The sequence below is a fragment of the Ranitomeya variabilis genome, chromosome 5 (assembly GCF_051348905.1).
Source record: "Ranitomeya variabilis isolate aRanVar5 chromosome 5, aRanVar5.hap1, whole genome shotgun sequence".
Classification (NCBI taxonomy): Eukaryota; Metazoa; Chordata; class Amphibia; order Anura; family Dendrobatidae; genus Ranitomeya; species Ranitomeya variabilis.
This window is the reverse complement of record NC_135236.1, coordinates 520,422,449-520,448,723: the sequence shown is the minus strand read 5'-3', so window position 1 is coordinate 520,448,723 and position 26,275 is coordinate 520,422,449. Positions and strand designations below refer to the sequence as shown.

Sequence of the window (26,275 nt, the reverse complement as noted above, 5' to 3'; positions counted from 1 at the left end):
AGGTATACAATTTGCATACATGTGGTCACGTGCTGAAGAGACGTGTACAGCCACGCTCAATACAAGTGAATTGTGCAAGGCTGGATAAATGACCACCCGCTTCTGATACTGGAGAATCCTCACTAGTCTGCAGTCACATAAAGACACTGCAGACTTGTGCCCCAAGGCCGGACAATGAAGCTCACCAACTAATGACCATTGTTTTCTAGGTGGTGCTGGCAGAAGATAAATATACCCGCCAGCAATTTGCTGTAAAAGTCATCACAAAGAGGAACCTGCTAGCTGAAGGAGAGGAGCGCACGATGGTGGAGCGGCGTGTGTTACAACTTGCATCTGGCAGCCCCTTCCTTATTCATGGCACATTCGCCTTTCAGACCAAGGTAAAATTGTGACCGGTTAAACAATAATGGATAAACCATAAAGTGCACTCATCTGTCTGTACAAAACATATCCACATGTACATATGGTGTTTGTTCACATTTCAGCATTGAAAACATTTTAATGTCCTGCTCCTTGTATGTGTAGCGTCACCTACTGTGGGAACACTGGACAAACCCTGGGAGCCAGGCAATGTGCCTAGAAATATGATGCTGACGGGTAACTTGGGTATCTCTATTGAAGTCTATGGAAAATCTTGGAGTGGTCCAACTGGCTCCCAAAATCTGAAGTCATTTGTCCACCCCTATGGATGTCATTCTTAATGAGCACTTCACAATGGTGAGAAATGCAGAAGTCAACATTACAGTGAAAAGTAATGCCGTACATTTAGCCCATCACATTCTACATATATATAGATAGGTAGATATATCTTCTGTATGTGTATGCTTAGAATAACCAATAAACACATGGTAAAATGAATAAAGTATCATTATTAGTGTTGAGCGATACCGTCCGATACTTGAAAGTATCGGTATCGGAAAGTATCGGCCGATACCGGCAAAGTATCGGATCTAATCCGATACCGATACCCGATACCAATACAAGTCAATGGGACTCAAGTATCGGACGGTATCCCTGATGGTTCCCAGGGTCTGAAGGAGAGGAAACTCTCCTTCAGGCCCTGGGATCCATATTAATGTGTAAAATAAAGAATTAAAATAAAAAATATTGCTATACTCACCTCACCGAGGGAACCGGCAGCGTTGTTTGCTTAAAATGCGCGCTTTTCCTTCCTTCCGTGACGTCACGGCTTCTGATTGGTCGCGTGCCGCCCATGTGGCCGCGACGCGACCAATCACAGCAAGCCGTGACGTAATTTTAAAATGCGCGCGTCTCCTGCCTCCCGTGACGTCACGGCTTCTGATTGGTCGCGTGCCGCCCATGTGACCGCGACGCGACCAATCACAAAGCCGGGACGTAATTTTAAAATACTGAATGCCTAGAAGGACCTGAAAATTACGTCACGGCTTGCTGTGATTGGTCGCGTCGCGGCCACATGGGCGGCACGCGACCAATCAGAAGCCGTGACGTCACGGAAGGAAGGAAAAGCGCGCATTTTAAGCAAACAACGCTGCCGGTTCCCTCGGTGAGGTCCAGGCTGCGTTGGAGAAGTGAGTATAGCAATATTTTTTATTTTAATTCTTTCTTTTACACATTAATGTTGTTTCGATACCGATACCCGATACCACAAAAGTATCGGATCTCGGTATCGGAATTCCGATACAGCAAATATCGGCCGATACCCGATACTTGCGGTATCGGAATGCTCAACACTAGGGTTGAGCGAAACGGGTCGATCATTTTCAAAAGTCGCCGACTTTTGGCTAAGTCGGCGTCTCATGAAACCCGATCCGACCCCTGTGCTTGTCGGCCATGCGGTACGCGACTTTCGCGCCAAAGTCGCGTTTCAATGACGCGAAAAGCGCCATTTCTCAGCCAATGAAGGTGAACGCAGAGTGTGGGCAGCGTGATGACATAGGTCCTGGTCCCCACCATCTTAGAGAAGGGCATTGCAGTGATTGGCTTGCTGTCTGCGGCGTCACAGGGGCTATAAAGGGGCGTTCCCGCCGACCGCCATCTCACTGCTGCTGATCTGAGCTTAGGGAGAGGTTGCTGCCGCTTCGTCAGAAGCAGGGAGAGCGTTAGGCAGGGTCCACTAACCACCAAACCGCTTGTGCTGTAGCGATTTCCACTGTCCAACACCACCTTCGGTGTGCAGGAACAGTGGAAGCTATTTTTTATTTTTTTTTCCTCAGCGCTGTAGCTCATTGGGCTGCCCTAGAAGGCTCCGTGATAGCTGTATTGCTGTGTGTACGCCACTGTGGAAACCAACTGCTTTTTTCAAAGCACATATCCTCTTGTTCCTTTCTGCACAGCTATCTTTTTTGTTTGTCCACACTTTTTATTTAATTTGTGCATCAGTCCACTCCTATTGCTGCCTGCCATACCTGGCTTAGATTACTGCAGGGAGATAGTAATTGTAGGACAGTCCCTGTTTTTTTTTTTTTTTGTGGGAGATTAAGATTGGCATTTCTGCTACAGTGCCATCCCTGTGTGTGCCATCTCTCACTGAGTGGGCCATAGAAAGCCTATTTATTTTTTCCGTGATTTGTGTTCTAAATTCTACCTCAACACAAAAACACTACATCAATCAGTGGGAGAAAAATATTGGCCTCAGTCAGGGCTTGTGTGCCACTGCTGTGTGTGCTATCTCTCATTCAGTGGGCTATAGAAAGCCTATTTATTTATTTATTTTTTTTCTTATTATTTGGTTTCTAAAGTCTCCCTGAAAAAAATAAAAAAATAAAAAAACAGTGGGAGAGTAATATTGCCCTTTCAGCTTGTGTGCCAGTCTTGACTCCTGGGTGTGCCACCTCTCTCTCTAATTGTGGGCCATAGAAAGCCTTTTTTTTTTTGGTTTTTTTTTAATATTATTTGGTTTCTAAAGTCTCCCTTAAAAAACAAAAAATACATAAAAAAACAGTGGGAGAGTAATATTGCCCTTTCAGCTTGTGTGCCAGTCTTGACTCCTGGGTGTGCCACCTCTCTCTCTCATTCAGTGGGCCATAGAAAGCCTATTTATTTTTTTGTTTTTTTTAATATTATTTGGTTTCTAAAGTCTCCCTGAAAAAAAAAAAAAACATAAAAAAACAGTGGGAGAGTAATATTGCCCTTTCAGCTTGTGTGCCAGTCTTGACTCCTGGGTGTGCCACCTCTCTCCCTCTCATTCAGTGGGCCATAGAAAGCCTATTTATTTTTTTAAAAAAATATTATTGGGTTTCTAAAGTCTCCCTTAAAAAACAAAAAAATACATAAAAAAACAGTGGGAGAGTAATATTGCCCTTTCAGCTTGTGTGCCAGTCTTGACTCCTGGGTATGCCACCTCTCTCATTCAGTGGGCCATAGAAAGCATTTTTTTTTTCTTCCTTGATTTGTGTTCTAAAATCTACCTCAACACAAAAACACTACATCAATCAGTGGGAGAAAAATATTGGCCTCAGTCAGGGCTTGTGTGCCACTGCTGTGTGTGCTATCTCTCATTCAGTGGGCTATAGAAAGCCTATTTATTTATTTATTTTTTTTCTTATTATTTGGTTTCTAAAGTCTCCCTGAAAAAAAAATAAAAAATAAAAAAACAGTGGGAGAGTAATATTGCCCTTTCAGCTTGTGTGCCAGTCTTGACTCCTGGGTGTGCCACCTCTCTCTCTCATTCAGTGGGCCATAGAAAGCCTATTTATTTTTTTGGTTTTTTTAATATTATTTGGTTTCTAAAGTCTCCCTGAAAAAAAAAAACATAAAAAAACAGTGGGAGAGTAATATTGCCCTTTCAGCTTGTGTGCCAGTCTTGACTCCTGGGTGTGCCACCTCTCTCATTCAGTGGGCCATAGAAAGCCTATTTATTTATTTTTTTAAATATTATTGGGTTTCTAAAGTCTCCCTTAAAAAACAAAAAATACATAAAAAAACAGTGGGAGAGTAATATTGCCCTTTCAGCTTGTGTGCCAGTCTTGACTCCTGGGTGTGCCACCTCTCTCATTCAGTGGGCCATAGAAAGCCTATTTATTTATTTTTTTAAATATTATTGGGTTTCTAAAGTCTCCCTTAAAAAACAAAAAATACATAAAAAAACAGTGGGAGAGTAATATTGCCCTTTCAGCTTGTGTGCCAGTCTTGACTCCTGGGTGTGCCACCTCTCTCTCTCATTCAGTGGGCCATAGAAAGCCTATTTATTTTTTTGGTTTTTTTAATATTATTTGGTTTCTAAAGTCTCCCTTAAAAAACAAAAAAAAACATAAAAAAACAGTGGGAGAGTAATATTGCCCTTTCAGCTTGTGTGCCAGTCTTGACTCCTGGGTGTGCCACCTCTCTCATTCAGTGGGCCATAGAAAGCCTATTTATTTTTTTTTTTAAATATTATTTGGTTTCTAAAGTCTCCCTGAAAAAAAAAAAACATAAAAAAACAGTGGGAGAGTAATATTGCCCTTTCAGCTTGTGTGCCAGTCTTGACTCCTGGGTGTGCCACCTCTCTCTCTCATTCAGTGGGCCATAGAAAGGCTATTTATTTTTTTGGTTTTTTTAATATTATTTGGTTTCTAAAGTCTCCCTGAAAACAAAAAAAACATAAAAAAACAGTGGGAGAGTAATATTGCCCTTTCAGCTTGTGTGCCAGTCTTGACTCCTGGGTGTGCCACCTCTCTCTCTCATTCAGTGGGCCATAGAAAGCATTTTTTTTTTTCCTTGATTTGTGTTCTAAAATCTACCTCAACACAAAAACACTACATCAATCAGTGGGAGAAAAATATTGGCCTCAGTCAGGGCTTGTGTGCCACTGCTGTGTGTGCTATCTCTCATTCAGTGGGCTATAGAAAGCCTATTTATTTATTTATTTTTTTTCTTATTATTTGGTTTCTAAAGTCTCCCTGAAAAAAAAAAAAACATAAAATAACAGTGGGAGAGTAATATTGCCCTTTCAGCTTGTGTGCCAGTCTTGACTCCTGGGTGTGCCACCTCTCTCTCTCATTCAGTGGGCCATAGAAAGGCTATTTATTTTTTTGGTTTTTTTTAATATTATTTGGTTTCTAAAGTCTCCCTTAAAAAACAAAAAATACATAAAAAAAACAGTGGGAGAGTAATATTGCCCTTTCAGCTTGTGTGCCAGTCTTGACTCCTGGGTGTGCCACCTCTCTCTCTCATTCAGTGGGCCATAGAAAGCCTATTTATTTTTTTTGTTTTTTTAATATTATTTGGTTTCTAAAGTCTCCCTGAGAAAAAAAATAAATAAATTAGGTGGGAGATTAATATTGACATTAGTGCTTGAGTGACAGTCCTGCGTGTGTGTCATCTCTGTGATTTTGTGCCACAGAAAACAGAGTGTGTAACATTGTGCCTGATTTTCCTTGTGGTCTCACCAACCTGTTAAGGGATATTGAAATCATACTGAAGTTATAGCTCACCGTGTAAGTTGTTTGACAGCAACAAATAAAGTTACTTTGGTTAAGATTTTAAAACAATGAGGAAGTCTGGTGCAAGAGGTCGTCGTGGGCGTTCATTGTCAGCTGGTAATGATGGTAGTGGTAGTGGAGCATCAGGTGGTCGTGGGGATAAAAATATTCCACCTAAGTCTGGAGCTGTGGAGCCAGTTTCGTCGTCAGGCTACACAAGGCCTCGAATGCTCTCTTTTCTGGGAGTAGGAAAACCGCTTTTAAAGGCGGAGCAGCAACAGCAAGTTTTGGCTTACATTGCAGACTCAGCCTCTAGCTCTTTTGCCTCCTCTTCCGAAACTGGTAAATGTAAAAGCAGCGCGTCGCTTGTGGATGTTCACGGTCAGGGACAAGTCGCTTCCTTGTCCTCCTCAGCAAAAACTACAACAAGAGAGAAGGATGCAGCAGGCGACACAACGGGTCACTCCATGGAGCTCTTTACACATACCGTCCCTGGCTTAGAAAGTGAAACATTTAACAGGCCATGCCCATTACAAGTAGATTCTGACATGGAGTGCACTGATGCACAGCCACAGCCAGAGTACTATGCTGCTCCTTTGACTCAGACCACCACATTGCCCTCTCAGGGTACAGATCCACAATCAGACCCTGATGAGACTATGTTGCCCCGCCACGAACGCTATACCACCGACCGACACAGTGACACAGACGAAGTTGCACACGAGCTCGAAGAGGAGGTAATAGATGACCCAGTTATTGACCCCGATTGGCAGCCATTGGGGGAACAGGGTGCAGGCGGCAGTAGTTCAGAAGCGGAGGTGGAGGAGGGGCCGCAGCAGGCATCAACATCGCAACAGGTTCCATCTGCCGGGCCCGTATCTGGCCCAAAACGCGTGTCAAAGCCAAAACCTGTTGGAGGACAGCGTGGCCATCCGGTTAAAGCTCAGTCTGCAATCCCTGAAAAGGGATCCGAGTCTAGGAATAGTGCAGTCTGGCATTTTTTTAAACAACATCCAACTGATCAGCGCAAAGTCATCTGTCAAAAATGTTCAACTAGCTTAAGCAGAGGTCAGAATCTGAAAAGTCTAAATACTAGTTGCATGCATAGACACTTAACCACCATGCATTTTCAAGCCTGGACTAACTACCAAACGTCCCTTAAGGTTGTAGCACCCTCGGCCAATGAAGCTAGTCAGCAACGCAACATCCCTTCCGTCACTGTAAGGCCACCATTTTCCGCACCACCGGCAGTATCTGTGCAGGTTTCTTTGCCAGCCAAAAGCAGTCAGGGTCAGGGAACCACCAGTTTTGTAGGAGGAAATATTGCATCTAGGGCACCGGCGGAAACAATACCGTCTCCAACCGTCTCTCAGTCTGCCATGTACACCGGCACACCCGAAAGTTCCACGATCTCCAGCTCTCCAGTCCAGCTCACCCTACATGAGACTCTGGTTAGAAAAAGGAAGTACTTATCCTCGCATCCGCGTACACAGGGTTTTAACGCCCACATAGCTAGACTAATCTCGTTAGAGATGATGCCCTACCGGTTAGTTGAAAGCGAAGCTTTCAAAGCCCTGATGGAGTACGCTGAACCACGATACGAGCTACCCAGTCGACACTTTTTTTCCAGAAAAGCCATGCCAGCCCTGCACCAGCATGTTAAACAGCGCATCGTCCATGCACTCAGGCAATCTGTGAGTACAAAGGTGCACCTGACTACAGATGCATGGACCAGTAGGCATGGCCAGGGACGTTATGTGTCCATCACGGCACACTGGGTGAATGTGGTGGATGCAGGGTCCACAGGCGACATCAATTTAGGGACAGTTGTGCCTAGCCCACGGTCTAGGAAACAGTTGGCTGTAGGCGTTCGCACCCCCTCCTCCTCCTCCTCCTCGTCCTCCTGCAGAAGCTACAGCTCTTCCACAGAACGCAGTCTGCCAACCACTCCATCGGCAGATGACACTGTTGCACACCAGTTGTCCCATTATGGGCCAGCTACTGCCAAGCGTCAGCAGGCTGTATTGGCTATGAAGTGTTTGGGCGACAACAGACACACCGCGGAAGTTCTATCCGAGTTCTTGCAACAAGAAACGCAGTCGTGGCTGGGCACAGTAGATCTTGAGGCAGGCAAGGTAGTGAGTGATAACGGAAGGAATTTCATGGCTGCCATCTCCCTTTCCCAACTGAAACACATTCCTTGCCTGGCTCACACCTTTAACCTGGTGGTGCAGTGCTTATTGAAAACTTATCCTGGGTTCTCCGACCTGCTCCTCAAAGTGCGTGCACTTTGCTCACATATCCGACGTTCGCCTGTACACGCCAGCCGTATGCAGACCTATCAGCGGTCTTTGAACCTTCCCCAGCATCGCCTAATCATAGACGTTGCAACAAGGTGGAACTCAACACTGCACATGCTTCAGAGACTGTGCGAACAGAGGCGTGCTGTTATTTATTTGTGGGAGGATACACGGGCAGGCAGTAGGATGGCAGACATGGAGTTGTCAGGTGTGCAGTGGTCTAAGATACAAGACATGTGTCAAGTCCTTCAGTGTTTTGAGGAATGCACACGGCTGGTTAGTGCAGACAACGCCGTAATAAGCATGAGCATCCCCCTAATGCGTCTGCTGATGCAAAGTTTGACGCACATAAAGGAGCAGGCGTCTGCACCAGAGGAAGAGGAAAGCCTTGATGACAGTCAGCCATTGTCTGGTCAGGGCAGTGTACAGGACGAGGTAGCGGGCGAAGAGGAGGTGGAGGACGAGGAGGATGATGGGGATGAGTATATTTTTAATGCCGAACCTTTCCCGGGGGCACAGGAAATTGGTTGCGTGTCACGGCCGGGTTCTGGTTTTTTGAGGGACACAAGTGACGTAGATTTGCCTGCAACTGCCCCTCAACCAATCACAACCGGAGATTTGACAACTGGAACTTTGGCCCACATGGCGGATTATGCCTTACGTATCCTAAAAAGGGACACACGCATTACGAAAATGATGAACGATGACGATTACTGGTTGGCCTGCCTCCTTGATCCACGCTATAAAGGCAAATTGCAAAATATTATGCCACATGAGAACTTGGAACTAATATTAGCAACCAAACAATCAACTCTTGTTGACCGTTTGCTTCAGGCATTCCCAGCACACAGCGCACGTGATCGTTCTCACACGAGCTCCAGGGGGCAGCAGACTAGGAGTGTTAGGGGTGCACACATCAGAAGTGGCGTTGGACAGAGGGGTTTTCTGACCAGGTTGTGGAGTGATTTTGCTATGACCGCAGACAGGACAGGTACTGCTGCATCAATTGAAAGTGACAGGAGACAACATTTGTCCAGTATGGTTACTAACTATTTTTCATCCCTTATCGATGTTCTCCCTCAACCGTCATTCCCATTTGATTACTGGGCCTCCAAATTAGACACCTGGCCAGAATTGGCAGAATATGCATTGTAGGAGCTTGCTTGCCCGGCAGCAAGTGTCCTATCAGAAAGAGTATTCAGTGCTGCAGGTTCAATATTAACCGAAAAAAGGACTCGTCTGGCTACCCAAAATGTTGACGATCTAACATTCATTAAAATGAACCACAACTGGATTTCGAAATCTTTTGCCCCACCTTGCCCGGCCGACACCTAGCTTTCCTATGAAAAGCTCTTGCCTGTGAATTACTTTTCTAATGTCTAATTTGCTGCAGCTGATTGTACAGCATACGACATGTTTACACCTCCCTAAATGGCAAAACTCCCCACACGGGGCCGTGGTATCGCGACTTGGCGCAAGCACCCGTGAGACTGCTGTTTGTCTGAAGAGGTGGGTGTGCTCGCTTTTGGTTGACGGCATTGCTACTGGGTCCCTCATAGTACAATGTAGTGTCTCTGGCGGTGGTGGTGCGCACCCAACGTCAGACACACCGTTGTAACATGAGGGGCCCTGGGGCGGTCCTGCCGGCCTCAAGAGAGTTCCCCCCTACCCCAGCTCAAAATGTGCTCTACCACATGCAAAATTATGTCGCACAGCTCCACCAATCTTTAGTCTATTCGCTGACATCATTCAATGTCTGGCACTGACAATACAAATTTGTAGACATCTATGATGCAACTTAAAGTAGTCTGTGTCTGTGTCCTATATTGGCACCATTAAATAGTTACTGCCAAATTACTATGTCAGAAACTCAGTAGATGAGCCCACCCCTGTACCTAAGTATGCCACCTTTTTTTTTGTTTTGGTTGTTTTGCGAGACATTAACATCTATTTATATTTTGGGAGTACTGGGACAGACACTCCTTGCACTACTCCTCCACTCACCACCAAGCTGCCTGTGTATCCATGTAACCGCTGTAAAGCTGCCATGAGCCTATTGTTTGTTATTTTAGGCCTTTGATAGCCTGTCTGCGGTCCCTACTTTAAATACTCCTCCACTGACCACCAAGCTGCCTGTGTATCCATGTAACTGATGTAAAACTGCCATGAGCCTATTGTTTGTTATTTTAGGCCTTTGATAGCCTGTCTGCGGTCCCTACTTTAAATACTCCTCCACTCACCACCAAGCTGCCTGTGTATCCATGTAACCGCTGTAAAGCTGCCATGAGCCTATTGTTTGTTATTTTAGGCCTTTGATAGCCTGTCTGCGGTCCCTACTTTAAATACTCCTCCACTCATCACCAGCTGCCTGCCCGTGTATCCATGTAACCGCTGTAAAACTGCCATGAGCCTATTGTTTGTTATTTTAGGCCTTTGATAGCCTGTCTGCGGTCCCTACTTTAAATACTCCTCCACTCATCACCAGCTGCCTGCCCGTGTATCCATGTAACCGCTGTAAAACTGCCATGAGCCTATTGTTTGTTGTTTTAGGCCTTTGATAGCCTGTCTGCGGTCCCTACTTTAAATACTCCTCCACTCACCACCAAGCTGCCTGTGTATCCATGTAACCGCTGTAAAGCTGCCATGAGCCTATTGTTTGTTATTTTAGGCCTTTGATAGCCTGTCTGCGGTCCCTACTTTAAATACTCCTCCACTGACCACCAAGCTGCCTGTGTATCCATGTAACCGATGTAAAACTGCCATGAGCCTATTGTTTGTTATTTTAGGCCTTTGATAGCCTGTCTGCGGTCCCTACTTTAAATACTCCTCCACTCACCACCAAGCTGCCTGTGTATCCATGTAACCGCTGTAAAGCTGCCATGAGCCTATTGTTTGTTATTTTAGGCCTTTGATAGCCTGTCTGCGGTCCCTACTTTAAATACTCCTCCACTCATCACCAGCTGCCTGCCCGTGTATCCATGTAACCGCTGTAAAACTGCCATGAGCCTATTGTTTGTTATTTTAGGCCTTTGATAGCCTGTCTGCGGTCCCTACTTTAAATACTCCTCCACTCACCACCAAGCTGCCTGTGTATCCATGTAACCGCTGTAAAGCTGCCATGAGCCTATTGTTTGTTATTTTAGGCCTTTGATAGCCTGTCTGCGGTCCCTACTTTAAATACTCCTCCACTCATCACCAGCTGCCTGCCCGTGTATCCATGTAACCGCTGTAAAACTGCCATGAGCCTATTGTTTGTTATTTTAGGCCTTTGATAGCCTGTCTGCGGTCCCTACTTTAAATACTCCTCCACTCATCACCAAGCTGCCTGTGTATCCATGTAACCGCTGTAAAGCTGCCATGAGCCTATTGTTTGTTATTTTAGGCCTTTGATAGCCTGTCTGCGGTCCCTACTTTAAATACTCCTCCACTCATCACCAGCTGCCTGCCCGTGTATCCATGTAACCGCTGTAAAACTGCCATGAGCCTATTGTTTGTTATTTTAGGCCTTTGATAGCCTGTCTGCGGTCCCTACTTTAAATACTCCTCCACTCACCACCAAGCTGCCTGTGTATCCATGTAACCGCTGTAAAGCTGCCATGAGCCTATTGTTTGTTATTTTAGGCCTTTGATAGCCTGTCTGCGGTCCCTACTTTAAATACTCCTCCACTCACCACCAAGCTGCCTGTGTATCCATGTAACCGATGTAAAACTGCCATGAGCCTATTGTTTGTTATTTTAGGCCTTTGATAGCCTGTCTGCGGTCCCTACTTTAAATACTCCTCCACTCACCACCAAGCTGCCTGTGTATCCATGTAACCGCTGTAAAGCTGCCATGAGCCTATTGTTTGTTATTTTAGGCCTTTGATAGCCTGTCTGCGGTCCCTACTTTAAATACTCCTCCACTCACCACCAAGCTGCCTGTGTATCCATGTAACCGCTGTAAAGCTGCCATGAGCCTATTGTTTGTTATTTTAGGCCTTTGATAGCCTGTCTGCGGTCCCTACTTTAAATACTCCTCCACTCACCACCAAGCTGCCTGTGTATCCATGTAACCGATGTAAAACTGCCATGAGCCTATTGTTTGTTATTTTAGGCCTTTGATAGCCTGTCTGCGGTCCCTACTTTAAATACTCCTCCACTCACCACCAAGCTGCCTGTGTATCCATGTAACCGCTGTAAAGCTGCCATGAGCCTATTGTTTGTTATTTTAGGCCTTTGATAGCCTGTCTGCGGTCCCTACTTTAAATACTCCTCCACTCATCACCAGCTGCCTGCCCGTGTATCCATGTAACCGCTGTAAAACTGCCATGAGCCTATTGTTTGTTATTTTAGGCCTTTGATAGCCTGTCTGCGGTCCCTACTTTAAATACTCCTCCACTCATCACCAGCTGCCTGCCCGTGTATCCATGTAACCGCTGTAAAACTGCCATGAGCCTATTGTTTGTTATTTTAGGCCTTTGATAGCCTGTCTGCGGTCCCTACTTTAAATACTCCTCCACTCATCACCAGCTGCCTGCCCGTGTATCCATGTAACCGCTGTAAAGCTGCCATGAGCCTATTGTTTGTTATTTTAGGCCTTTGATAGCCTGTCTGCGGTCCCTACTTTAAATACTCCTCCACTCATCACCAGCTGCCTGCCCGTGTATCCATGTAACCGCTGTAAAACTGCCATGAGCCTATTGTTTGTTATTTTAGGCCTTTGATAGCCTGTCTGCGGTCCCTACTTTAAATACTCCTCCACTCATCACCAGCTGCCTGCCCGTGTATCCATGTAACCGCTGTAAAACTGCCATGAGCCTATTGTTTGTTATTTTAGGCCTTTGATAGCCTGTCTGCGGTCCCTACTTTAAATACTCCTCCACTCATCACCAGCTGCCTGCCCGTGTATCCATGTAACCGCTGTAAAACTGCCATGAGCCTATTGTTTGTTATTTTAGGCCTTTGATAGCCTGTCTGCGGTCCCTACTTTAAATACTCCTCCACTCACCACCAAGCTGCCTGTGTATCCATGTAACCGCTGTAAAGCTGCCATGAGCCTATTGTTTGTTATTTTAGGCCTTTGATAGCCTGTCTGCGGTCCCTACTTTAAATACTCCTCCACTGACCACCAAGCTGCCTGTGTATCCATGTAACCGATGTAAAACTGCAGTATTTTGCTTATAAAAAAGAAAATACTGGAGAGATATCAAATGCAGACATTTTAACATTAAAAACAAAAACACATACAACAAAAAACTGGTACAGTACAAAAATTGGCCACCAGCTACAAAAACTTGCTCCTGCAAGTAGTTAACTGAAAGGTTTTTTTCCATTGAAAACACAGATATGGCATCCACCGAGTGTTGTCCTGTCGCGTCTTCTTTATATTATTGCCAAGAAGCTGCAACTGAATAAAGCTGAGCTTCTACCTTCTGCCTCTTACTAACTGCTGTTTTTTTTAAAAATTGGCTGTTCCGGCCTACTAAAGGTGTCTGTCTGCCCCTGCCTGGTGTTGTCCTCAACTGAATAAAGCTGAGCTTCAACCTTCAGTTCCAAATTACCATTTTTAAAAATGCAATTGGCTGTTCCGGCCTACTAAAGGTGAATGTCTGCCCCTGCCTGGTGTTGTCCTCAACTGAATAAAGCTGAGCTTCTACCTTCTGTTCCAAATTACCATTTTTAAAAATGCATTTGGCTGTTCCGGCCTACTAAAGGTGAATGTCTGCCCCTGCCTGGTGTTGTCCTCAACTGAATAAAGCTGAGCTTCTACCTTCTGTTCCAAATTACCATTTTTAAAAATGCCATTGGCTGTTCCGGCCTACTAAAGGTGTCTGTCTGACCCTGCCTGGTGTTGTCCTCAACTGAATAAAGCTGAGCTTCTACCTTCTGTTCCAAATTACCATTTTTAAAAATGCAATTGGCTGTTCCGGCCTACTAAAGGTGAATGTCTGCCCCTGCCTGTTGTTGTCCTCAACTGAATAAAGCTGAGCTTCTACCTTCTGTTCCAAATTACCATTTTTAAAAATGCCATTGGCTGTTCCGGCCTACTAAAGGTGTCTGTCTGCCCCTGCCTGGTGTTGTCCTCAACTGAATAAAGCTGAGCTTCAACCTTCAGTTCCAAATTACCATTTTTAAAAATGCAATTGGCTGTTCCGGCCTACTAAAGGTGTCTGTCTGCCCCTGCCTGGTGTTGTCCTCAACTGAATAAAGCTGAGCTTCTACCTTCTGCCTCTTACTAACTGCTGTTTTTTTAAAAAATTGGCTGTTCCGGCCTACTAAAGGTGTCTGTCTGCCCCTGCCTGGTGTTGTCCTCAACTGAACAAAGCTGAGCTTCCACATTCTGGCTTTCGCCCTATACTATCAGATATTAAACTGCATTTGGCCTACTAGTGTGGTTAGGCCCTTGAAACAGTGTCTGCTGCTCTTGGGTTTGCTACTCCACTGAACAAAGCAATGCCGCCTGTTTAGTCCTGTTACCAATTTTGAACTGCATTTAGCCTACTTTATTCTTTGGCCCTATATCTGTTTCCTCCTCATCCTGCCCATTGCCCAGCCACTGCTAGATGAGTCTGCTGGTACATTGACCTAGACCACTACATTCCCCTTATACTCTACACAGCCAGAATCTGACCCTGCTGAAAGTAAGGTTCCCCTTCCCGCATGTTATACCACCTTACACAGGGACAGAGAGGAAGGTGCAGATGAAAGTGCAGGTTCCTTCATCAGGTGGGGGGGCATACTCGTTGGCGACGTCACTGGCACAGGGCCCCTCAGAGTACGCAAAAGTGTCGCTGCTGGTGGGAGGCGCCCCCGCCATGCAAACACACATCGCTGTACTTTGAGGGGCCCTGTGCCAGTGCCAATGCGAACGAGTGGGCCCCCCCTGCTTGCTCAGGATCACAGCACTTGCAACGTTGAAATACTTACCTTTCCCTGCAACACCGCCGTGACGTAGTCCGCATTTCCTGGGCCCACGAAAAACTTGAGCCGGCCCTACTCCCCCCACAACTTTTGCCAAATGACCCCCAATTCCCTATGCCCAACTATTATTATAAAGTTAATTAAGATTGACAAGCTTCAGAAACAAGAATGGATGTTTTTGGCATTAAAATGGGCACTGTAGGTGTTTTCCTGGCCTCCACTCACTGCCGACTATGCTTCCCCATTGACTTGCATTGGGTTTCGTGTTTCGGTCGATCCCCGACTTTTAGCGATAATCGGCCGACTGCACTCGACTCGACTCTGGACAAAATCGGGTTTCACAAAACCCGACTCGATCTTAAAAAAATGAAAGTCGCTCAACTCTACTCAACACTACTTAGAACACAAGATAGGTAGTGTAAGAGAGTTCTGACTGTAGTTAGGCAGTGACTTTAAGGTAAAGTTAATGTTAATGTTTATGATTAGCTCATATTGGGAGAGGCTTAGTGTTTGGGCAAGTGACTGCTTCTTGAAGATAGAGAGTGAGGGCTGAACAGCAAGAGAGATAACACCTTGTTCTGGGCAGTGTGAGACATTACTAGAGCTCCCTGGGTGTTTATACTCCTGTAACATCTGGAGATCAACGCTCGATCCAGGTGCTATGGAAAGGCCCCTTAACCCCTTCCTTATCTAGGAAAATTGATGTGAAGTCATGGGTTGGAGAAGTAAAGGACATTGGACGTAAAGAGAGACTGAGCTGAGTACCCAGGGAGTGCAACACACCCCACACACCACAGCACATGGGATCTAGGACACAAATTTCCTATAGAGTGCCAGGGTGACATGCAACAGCAGCTCACGCACAACTACCGCCCTCTGGCAACCCACAAATCCACACAGTGTGCGAGCTCTCAGTATTCTCTGGTGCCAGCACCAGAAGCGGGTGTTTAAGTGATTGAAAGTATGTGATCTGCATACTTCCAGCCACATTCTTATTAGGCGCATTCGGCCTTGCTCAATTCACTTTTATTGAGAAAATTGGCGGACGTCTAGTCGGCACGTGACCACATGTATCCAAATCACATGGCCGCCTGCTCTTGGCACCTGCACCCAAGAATCCTGACAGTGAACACAATAAGCGCTTTCAGGATTCCACAAGTCTGCAGTCACATAGAGTAACTGCAGTGCAGACTTTAACCCCTTCCCGACCTTTGACGCCACGTAGGCGTCATGAAAGTCGGTGCCAATCCGACCCATGACGCCTATGTGGCATCATGGAATGATTGCGTCCCTGCAGATTGGGTGAAAGGGTTAACTCCTATTTCACCCGATCTGCAGGGAGAGGGGGAGTTGTACTTCAGCCCAGGGGGGTGGCTTTGCCCCCACGTGGCTACGATCGCTCTGATTGGCTGTTGAAAGTGCAACAGCCTATCAGAGCAATTTGCAATATTTCACCTATGAAAATGGTGAAATATTGCAAACCAGCCATGGCTGATGCTGCAATAGCATCTGCCATGGCTGGAAATCATGTTCTGCCCCCCCCACCGCCCCCGATCTCCTCCCCAGTCCTCCGTTCTGTCCGGTACCCCCCTCCGTCCCCCTGTCCGCTCCCCCGTGCTCCTGTCCGCTCCCCCCATCCTCCGATCCCCCCCCCTGTGCTCCGATCCACCCCCCACCACCCCCTCATACTTACCGAGCCTCCCAAAGTCGGTCCGTCTTCTCCCTGGGCGCCGCCATCTTCCAAAATGGCAGGCGCATGCGCAGTGCGCCCGCCGAATCTGCCGGCCGGCAGATGAGTTACAAGTACATTTTGATCGCTGTGGTAGGTTCTATCACAGCGATCAAAATAAAAAAAATAATAAATAATCCCCCCCTTTATCACCCCTATAGGTAGGGACAATAATAAAATAAAGAAAATATTTTTTTTTTCTTTTTCCACTAGGCTTAGGGTTAGAACTAGGGTTAGAACTAGGGGTAGGGTTAGGGTTAGGGTTAGGGGTAGGGGTAGGGTTAGGGGTAGGGTTAGGGTTATGGCATGTGCACACAGTGCGGATTTGGCCGCGGATCCGCAGCGGATTGGCCGCTGCGAATTCGTAGCAGTTTTCCATCAGGTTTACAGTACCATGTACACCTATGGAAAACCAAATCCGCTGTGCCCATGGTGCGGAAAATTCCGTGCAGAAACGCTGCGTTGTATTTTCCGCAGCATGTCAATTCTTTGTGAGGATTCCGCAGCGTTTTACACCTGTTCCTCAATAGGAATCCGCAGGTGAAATCCGCACAAAAGAACACTGGAAATCCGCTGTAAATCCGCAGGTAAAACGCAGTGCCTTTTACCTGCAGATTTTTCAAAAATCGTGCGGAAAAATCTCACACGAATCCGCAACGTGGGCACATAGCCTTAGGGTTAGGGTTGGAATTAGGGCTAGGGTTGGAAATAGGGTTAAGATTAGGCTTGTGGTTAGGGTTACGGATATGGTTAGGGGTGTGTTGGGGTTACAGTTGTGGTTAGGGTTGGGATTAGGGCTAGGGTTGGGATTAGGGTTAGGATTAGGGTTAGGGTTGGAATTAGGGTTACAGGTGTGTTGGGGTTAGGGTTGTGGTTAGGGGTGTGTTGGGGTTAGGGTTGTGATTAGGGTTATGGCTACAGTTGGGATTAGGATTAGGGGTGTGTTGGGGTTAGTGTTGAAGTTAGAATTGAGGGGTTTCCACTGTTTAGGCACATCAGGGGTTTCCAAACGCAACATGGCGCCACCATTGATTCCAGCCAATCTTGCGTTCAAAAAGTCAAATGGTGCTCCCTCCCTTCCAAGCCCCGACATGCGCCCAAACAGTGGTGTACCCCCACATTTGGGGTACCAGTGTACTCAGGACAAACTGGGCAACAACAGTTGCGTCCAATTTCTCCTGTTACCCTTGCAAAAATAAAAAATTACTTGCTAAAACATAATTTTTGAGGAAAGAACAATTATTTTTTATTTTCACGGCTCTGCGTTATTAACTTCTGTGAAGCACTTGGGGGTTGAAAGTGCTCACCACACATCTAGATAAGTTCCTTCGGGGGTCTAGTTTCCAAAATGGGGTCACTTGTGGGGTGTTTCTACTATTTAGGCACATCAGGGGCTCTGCAAATGCAACGTGATGCCCGCAGACCATTCCATCAAAGTCTGCATTTCAAATGTCACTACTTCCCTTCCGAGCCCTGACGTGTGCCCAAACAGTGGTTTACCCCCACATATGGGGTATCAGCGTACTCACAACAAACTGGGCAACAAATATTGGGGTCCAATTTCTCCTGTTACCCTTGTGAATATAAAAAATTGCTTGCTAAAACATCTTTTTGAGGAAAGAAAAATTATTTTTTATTTTCACGGCTCTGCGTTGTAAACTTCTGTGAAGCTCTTGGGGGTTGAACGTGCTCACCACACATCTAGATAAGTTCCTTGGGGGGTCTAGTTTCCAAAATGGGGTCACTTGTGGGGGGTTTCTACTGTTTAGGCATATCAGGGGCTCTGCAAACGTAGCATGATGTCCGCAGACCATTCCATCAAAGTCTGCATTCCAAAACATCACTACTTCCCTTCCGAGCCCTGGCATGTGCCCAAACAGTGGTTTACCCACACATATGGGGTATCAGCGTACTCAGGAGAAACTGGACAACAACTTTTGGGGTCAAATTTCTCCTGTTACCCTTGCAAAAATAAAAAATTCTGGGCTAAAAAAATATTTTTGAGGAAAGGAAACACATTTATTATTTTCACGGCTCTGCGTTATAAACTTCTGTGAAGCACTTGGGGGCTCAAAGTGCTCACCACACATCTAGATAAGTTCCCTTGGGGGTCTAGTTTCCAAAACGGGGTTACTTGTGGGGAGTGTCTACTGTTTAGGCACATCAGGGGCTCTGCAAACGCAACGTGACGCCCGCAGAGCATTCCATCAAAGTCTGCATTTCAAAACGTCACTACTTCCATTCCGAACCCCGACGTGTGCCCAAACAGTGGTTTACCCCCACATATGGGGTATCAGCGTACTCAGGAGAAACTGGACAACAACTTTTGGGGTCAAATTTCTCCTGTTACCCTTGGGAAAATAAAAAATTGTGGGCTAAAAAATCATTTTTGAGAAAAGAAAAATTATTTTTTATTTTCATGGCTCTGCGTTATAAACTTCTGTGAAGCACTTGGGGGTTCAAAGTGCTCACCACACATCTAGATTAGTTCTTTGGGAGGTCTAGTTTCCAAAATGGGGTCACTTGTGCGGGAGCTCCAATGTTTAGGCACACAGGGGCTCTCCAAACGCGACATGGTGTCCGCTAATGATTGGAGCTAATTTTCCATTCAAAAAGCCAAATGGCGTGCCTTCCCTTCCGAGCCCTGCGCTGCGCCCAAACAGTGGTTTACCCCCACATATGGGGTATCATCATACTCAGGACAAACTGGACAACAACATTTGGGGTCCAATTTCTCCTATTACCCTTGGGAAAATAAAAAATTCTGGGCTAAAAATCATTTTTGAGGAAAGAAAAATTATTTTTTATTTTGACGGCTCTGCGTTATAAACTTCTGTGAAGCACCTGGGGGTTATAAGTGCTCACTATGCATCTAGATAAGTTCCTTGGGGGGTCTAGTTTCCAAAATGGGGTCACTTGTGGGGGAGCTCCAATGTTTAGGCACACGGGGGCTCTCCAAACGTGACATGGTGTCTGCTAGCGATGGAGATAATTTTTAATTCAAAAAGTCAAATGGCGCTCCTTCCCTTCCAAGCCTTACCATGTGCCCAAACAGTGGTTTACCCCCACATGTGAGGTATCGGTGTACTCAGGAGAAATTGTCCAACAAATTTTAGGATACATTTTATCCTGTTGCCCATGTGAAAATGAAAAAACTGAGGCTAAAATAATTTTTTTGTGAAAAAAAAGTACTGTTTCATTTTTACGGATCAATTTGTGAAGCACTTAGGGGTTTAAAGTGCTCACTATGCTTCTAGATAAGTTCCTTGGGGGGTCTAGTTTCCAAAATGGGGTCATTGTGGGGGAGCTCCAATGTTTAGGCACACGGGGGCTCTCCAAACGCGACATGGTGTCCGCTAAAGATTGGAGCCAATTTTTCATTGAAAAAGTCAAATGGCGCTCCTTCCCTTCCGAGCCCTGCCTTGCGCCCAAACAGTGGTTTACCCCCACATATGAGGTATCAGCGTACTCAGAACAAATTGGACAACAACGTTCATGGTCCAGTTTCTCCTTTTACCCTTGGGAAAATAAAAATTTTTTCGCTAAAAGATCATTTTTGTGACTAAAAAGTTAAATGTTCATTTTTTACTTCCATGTTGCTTCTGCTGCTGTGAAACACCTGAAAGGTTAATAAACTTCTTGAATGTGGTTTTGAGCACCTTGAGGGGTGCAGTTTTTAGAATGGTGTCACTTTTGGGTATTTTCAGCCATATAGAACCCTCAAACTGACTTCAAATGTGAGGTGATCCCTAAAAAAATGGTTTTGTAAATTTTGTTGTAAAAATGAGAAATCACTGGTCAAATTTTAACCCTTATAACTTCCTAGCAAAAAAAAATGTGTTTCCAAAACTGTGCTGATGTAAAGTAGACATGTGGGAAATGTTACTTATTAACTATTTTGTGTCACATAACTCTCTGGTTTAACAGAATAAAAATTCAAAATGTGAAAATTGCGAAATTTTCAAAATTTTTGCCAAATTTCCGTTTTTTTCACAAATAAACTCAGAATTTATCGACCCAAATTTACCACTATCATGAAGCCCAATATGTCACGAAAAAAGAATCTCAGAATCGCTAGGATCCGTTGAAGCGTTCCTGAGTTATTACCTCATAAAGGGACACTGGTCAGAATTGCAAAAAACGGCAAGGTCATTAAGGCCAAAATAGGCTGGGTCATGAAGGGGTTAACCTCAAGCCTTGAGCGAGGTAATGCACGTCTAGTCCTCTCATGATCATTTGTGCAAAAAACACAAGCTTTTGGTCTCATTCCCACCTGCTCTTGGCGCCGGCACTCGCCAATCCTGACAGCACGCACAGTGATTTATTTCAGGATTCACAAGTCTGCAGTCACATAGAGTAACTGCAGACTACCCTCAAGCCTGGACAACTCCTTTATAGTGTGGTAATTATTTTGCTTGTATCAGATGTGACAGAATACTATGTTACCCTGAGTAAGGACGGTACAATATAGGTAGAGGACGCTGGGGCATTATTATACAGAAAGAGGCTCCAGCATTGTTATGTTATAGGGAACGCATCTATTTACTAAACCAGAACTATTAGGAGAGCGGATAGGTCCTCTTTAATGTTAGCACTATGGACGCTGTGTGCACAGCACTTTCTTCTACGTAATATATGGAAGGATCTGAATTAATTTCTTCTCTATTATCTTTTCAGGCAACTACAACATTTTCATCATTTTATCCTGTCTTATCATCGGTGGCGTGAGTATCTTTCCAATTATTCTGCTCTTTTATTCTTCTTACTAATATTTCTTTCTTTTGTCCCAGTTCTCTCATTAATAGTTTTAGGGGCCTGAGATACCAGATCTGATCTGGAGGCCGATTCTGAATCCATTGATCACTGGTTCACCATAAACCCTGAGGTATCTTTTTATCCATCTTGTGATTTACACATTTTTTCATTTCACATATCCTTATGGTCTTCTAATTAGGACGATGGCAGCAAGAAAATGGTTCCTGACTAGTGATGAGTGAGTGTACTCGTTGCTCGGGTTTTCCTGAGCACGCTCGGGTGGTCGCCGAGTATTTGTAATGGCTCGGAGATTTAGTTTTCATTGCCGCAGTTGTATTATTTACAGCTGCTACACAGCTTGATTACATGTGGGGATTCCCTAACAACCAGGCAACCCTCACATGTACTCAGCCTGGCTAATAGCTGTAAATCATTCAGCTGCGGCAATAAAAACTAAATCTCCGAACACTAACAAATACTTGGAGACCGCCCGAGCAACGAGTCCACTCGCTCATCACTACTCCAGACGTTCTTATAAAGGAATTATTAGTGTCAGTTTAGGGTTTCTCTGCTGTATGATCACAATGGAGAAAAAGAAGAGTCTGTGTAGGACATATGTAATAATGTAATTGTTATAGAGAGCTGAATGTCATATATATAATAATCTGTGAGTCTTTACTTTTACACAGAAATATATAGGCAGGCTGGAGCTCGATACCCTGCAATGTAAACATAATGTTATTATGGATCTTTATAAATGGACTTTCAAAGGATAAGGAGAACCCTCCACCTCATCACCAACTGGACCAAACCAAGACCTTCAGTAGGAGAGTCCGAGGTCAGTGCAGGACATGGTTTACTCCTCCGCTCACACACAGAGATCACAGAGTCACTTGGCAGATATTTGGTATTTGATGTGTATATATTGAAGTATTTCTGTATTTTACAGACATATAAAGATGTGAATGTGCAGCCCCAGTGACAGCCGACATGCGGGACCCTCCTCATTATATATGTAAGTATTATAATAAATGCCAATCTCTATAATTCTCCCATCTCCTGTCCCGAATGCTCCTATAGACACCGATGTGACGTACAAGGAGGCTGATTATATAATACTAATATCCTCTTCTTCCAGAAAACCTTACGTTCAGCTGCCTGCTGCCAGGGGGACTCTCTGAAGCGATCCGTCACTTATATACAGGTATGTCATCATCAGTTACTATATACAGGACCCGCCAGTCGCTCTCCATACAATGCTGAGCTCGGGTCTCTGTTCTACATGAAAATGTTTCTGATGATTGAGGTTTATACTATTTTGTTGCTTTTCTTAATCCTAGAATGAATTCTTCATAAGAGTAGATGACAACCACATGTGCACGGATGAGGCACCACTTCAGTCACATGACGACTACAGCCAATCACAAGCCTCAAAATGTCCGATAACCAAAAAACAGGACATCATCACTTCTGGTCCCAATAGAGAGCACTGTAGCGGAATGCACTGGAGTGATGGGGATCAGAGCAGGTGACTATGTCTGATTTATTATTTTACACCATTACCTGCCTTCAATGTACATTTTATTAGGGTCAGACAATCACTTGACACTTGAGAGGGGTTGTCCAGGCTTGGCATTCCTACGCACAATTGCATTGTATTGAAGTGTAAACTATGTCCTGTGTCTTTTGGTATACTGTATATTGTGTATTCTGCTCTGGTAATGTATAGTGTTGGTAGTGTGTACAATGTAGGATAGCGTAGGGTAATGTAGCGCCCCCACTGCCGCAGGGCCGAGGGGTACCCAGTACCGGGCCTCTGAGTCTCTGCTCTGGGGTTGTCACGGTGGCTAGACCCGGTCCGTGACCCTGCTGAGGGGCGTACAATAATAGATGTGGATGGTGGTGGAGGTGCGGTGCAGTAAATAACGAAGACACCAGGTTGCAGTCTCTTTACCTCTTTACTGAAGGCTTCTGAGTCCTCAATCCGGAATACGGTTAACAGGGCTGCGCAAGTCCGGACGGTCCGATGGCACCTCCAGAGTTCCCTTTGCAGGTGGAAATCTGTGCCTACCTTCCTGCGCTTGTGTTGTGATCCTCCCCTGCTGTGCTTACGGGATAGTACCCCACAACTGTTGTGTCTGTTTCTCGTGTTCCCTCACAACTCGATTCTGATGTTCTCCCTCTACGTCCCCCTGATCTTATGGTTAGGACGCACCCGCATGACGGGAGGCTCGGAGCTCTTCCGGGACTCTTGCGTCGCCCCACTCCTGTTGTTACCCCCCTGTGTCTTCCTGGGTCTGGGTGAGACAGCCCGCCTGTAACTGACTGTCCTGCCGTGGGTTTGAAGTTTGGCTTGGAGCTCTATACTTCCTCGCCGTTCCGGCCACCGGTTATGCGCCTCAATAGGATGTTGCCTCGTCTTACAGCACGACTCCTACTGGTATTCTCCTTGTTGCATTGATCTCGTTTCTCACTCAGCACAATAAATCTCGCTTCTTATCCTTTCTTGGGGTACCGCCGCTATATCGTGCAGGCGCGGTCCCGTAACGTTCTCTCTGTTCGCTAGGCCTCTGTCAGGATCCCACCCCTGACAGGGACCCCTCTGAATCTTCCCCTACAACACCCTCTGCCACAAGGTGTTGCCTGGTTCCAACCCAGTCAGCTTTCTGTCTAACTTCCTGCCTAACCCCCAGTTTTACCAGACTGTGAGGAGTGGCCTAATAAATAGAACCCTTAGCTCCCCCTGGAGGCCAGACTGTGAAATGTATTGGTGTCTGTGATACCTGGTCAGATGAACTCCTTCAGTGCCATCAGACGTACCATAGCCCCCCTTAGCGGCGGAGGAGCCACAGTACTGCAACGACCAGGACTCTGGGGCGCTGCACTCCCCCCCGGTTAAATCCAGTACTCCTGGACTGGGAAGAAAACAACAATACATGTCAGCAAAAAGACATACAATTTTGAAAATGCAAGTACAAGTAAACTTTTAACAGAGCTTCCCTTTATGGGAGGTGAGGACACTTGAACGTTACAAACATAGTTAAATACTTTAAATAACTTTTCTTACCCAACCGGGTATTCTATTAAGTGCAAAATCTTTGAACAATAATTTAACATTGCCTTTAAGGACGTACTCGCTAAATCCACTAAAGACCTTCTTATATCACATATAAGGCTAATTAACTTTTATGCATTCTCCTTCTTTACATCTGCAGGACCGCCTGTCCTAACTGCTCCAGACCTACTGCCTCTCCTTTCTGTACAGGACCGCCCCTTTCCGCCCGGGCCTACTGTCCTTCCACTACTATACACAGTATAGAACATATCATTTTTCTTTCAGTTCAAGATCACTGAGCCATCTCTATATGGCTCCTAAGAGGACTCACCACTAACCCCTATGGGTTCACTTCCTGTCCTCATTCTTCTATTAACATTATTAAACATTTCTTACAATCAACCAGTTAGCTACATATAACTTTTACATATCAGCATTATCAGTACTTTCTTTCAAAACATCATCATTCTTTAAGTGCTTTTGATGAACATCCCCTTTAAGAGGGGACCAAGTCTCTATGAGGTAGTGCAACTTCTCAAGCTGCAAGTCTATTTGCAGTAAGGACTCCGATGCTGGTTCTGCGACCAGTGTCTTCGCAAAGAGTCCTTTCGCTTATAAAACCAGTAGAGAGCACCTTTAAGAAGGTGTAAACTATTTACAAGATCAGTTTTTGAATCATTCACCGTCCATGATTCGGCAGTCCTTTGATAACGGATCAAAAATAGAAAACAAACAAAAAGCAATAGGGATCCCGGGTCAACAAAGGGATCCCTTTAAGAGTTAACCCTGGACGGGTTTTAGCAGCAAAACAGTGAAAACAATTAACTATGTACATTTGCAGAGGGTTAGAATATTTACTGGAACCACTCAGGAGGCAGCACCGGCGGAGGCAACCCCCTAGGGTATTGCGCACCGCCTGGTACTGCATAAGGGGACGTGTTGTCCCATCTGGGGGTCTGCGTACCCACTGTCTTCAGTTCTGGAGCAGCGCGGGCACCACCCACCTGTAGAGGTGCCTCCTTGGCCACGAGGGTGGTGGAGGTGACAATGCTGCAGGTCGTGGTCTTGACCATAGTGCATGTTGGGGTGACCTCGGTGGTCCTGGTAATGACCATAGGCTGACCACAAGGGGGCACCTTTGCTACAGGGGTCAGCTTCACTGGCACCTTAATCGGGGGTACCACAGGGTTCTGCCTCTTGTGGACATTCAGGGCAAACCACCCCTTTTCCCCAAATTGCCTGGTGTAACTGACTTCGTCCCCCGGGTAGAGATCCCGGTCTGGGTGGCCCTCTCTGAGATGCGACTCCACGTCCCGCCGGTTAATGAAGACTTCGGCGTATAGGCCCAGCTCCTTAATAAAGCCCCAGCCCCCGCGGAGCTTGAAGGTGGTGATGGTGCCCTGCCTGCGCGGGGCCTGGTGAGCGGCGGGGTCCTTGCGGGCCCGGTCCTTGACCGCCAGGTCTTTTTGATGGTGGGCCTCCAGCCCGGCCTGGTACGCCTCCTCCTTCTCCTCCCACTACTGTTCCAGCTGGGCCTGGTATTCCTCCCAGCTCAGGGCTTGCACCATCTCCCCTTCCTGTGTCTTCACCCCGGGGAACCCCATGAGGTTGGATCCTGGGTTCACCCAGCGGCATACTGTGCGCTCTGCATGGGCTTCACACAGCAGGGTAGTGGGCAGAATCGGGGCCTTCAGGAGGTGCTCCATACCTGTCCTCTCCTCCCATGGTAACAGACACTGGCGTCTATGGGTCCCAGGGAGAGGGGGTGCTGCAACGGGGCCTACTAACAAGCCCTCTGCCAGCGGGACGGGGTCGGCGGACTCACCGGTCAATGCAGGCTCTTCCTCTGCGGCGGGTTCCGCTGGCGGTGTCGGTGAGGGCCTCAGCAGCAACTCCGTTAGTGGTACAAGATCCGATACCAGAGATCTTCCTTCCGGCGCCACCTAGTGCGGAGCCTGGGCCTTCACGTTCAGCTGAAGGAGCTGGTGGATCAAGTCTCCCATCTCAGCCTGCAAGAAATCAGCGCTGTCCGTGCAGATATGGACATTCAAGGTCTGTCCTCTTGTGTGGATCAGCTTGCTACAAGGATACAAAGCATTCAGGATTATGTAGTTCGCAGTCCTATGTCAGAACCTAAAATACCAATTCCTGAGCT

The 26,275-nt window shown here is 46.0% G+C and overlaps 1 protein-coding gene across 5 annotated transcripts in view; it reads left to right on the top strand.

The window, feature by feature from the left end:
* The first annotated feature begins 214 nt into the window (after positions 1-214).
* Positions 215-26,275, top strand: part of LOC143776418 (protein kinase C delta type-like) — an 89,672-nt gene continuing 63,611 nt past the window's right edge. For all 5 annotated transcript variants that reach the window (XM_077265801.1, XM_077265802.1, XM_077265800.1 and 2 more), the window contains exons 1-6: positions 215-380; positions 20,988-21,195; positions 21,755-21,903; positions 22,015-22,080; positions 22,204-22,269; positions 22,406-22,593. The gene's annotated coding sequence lies outside the window, so the exon portion shown is untranslated. The remainder of the gene's footprint in view (positions 381-20,987; positions 21,196-21,754; positions 21,904-22,014; positions 22,081-22,203; positions 22,270-22,405; positions 22,594-26,275) is intronic.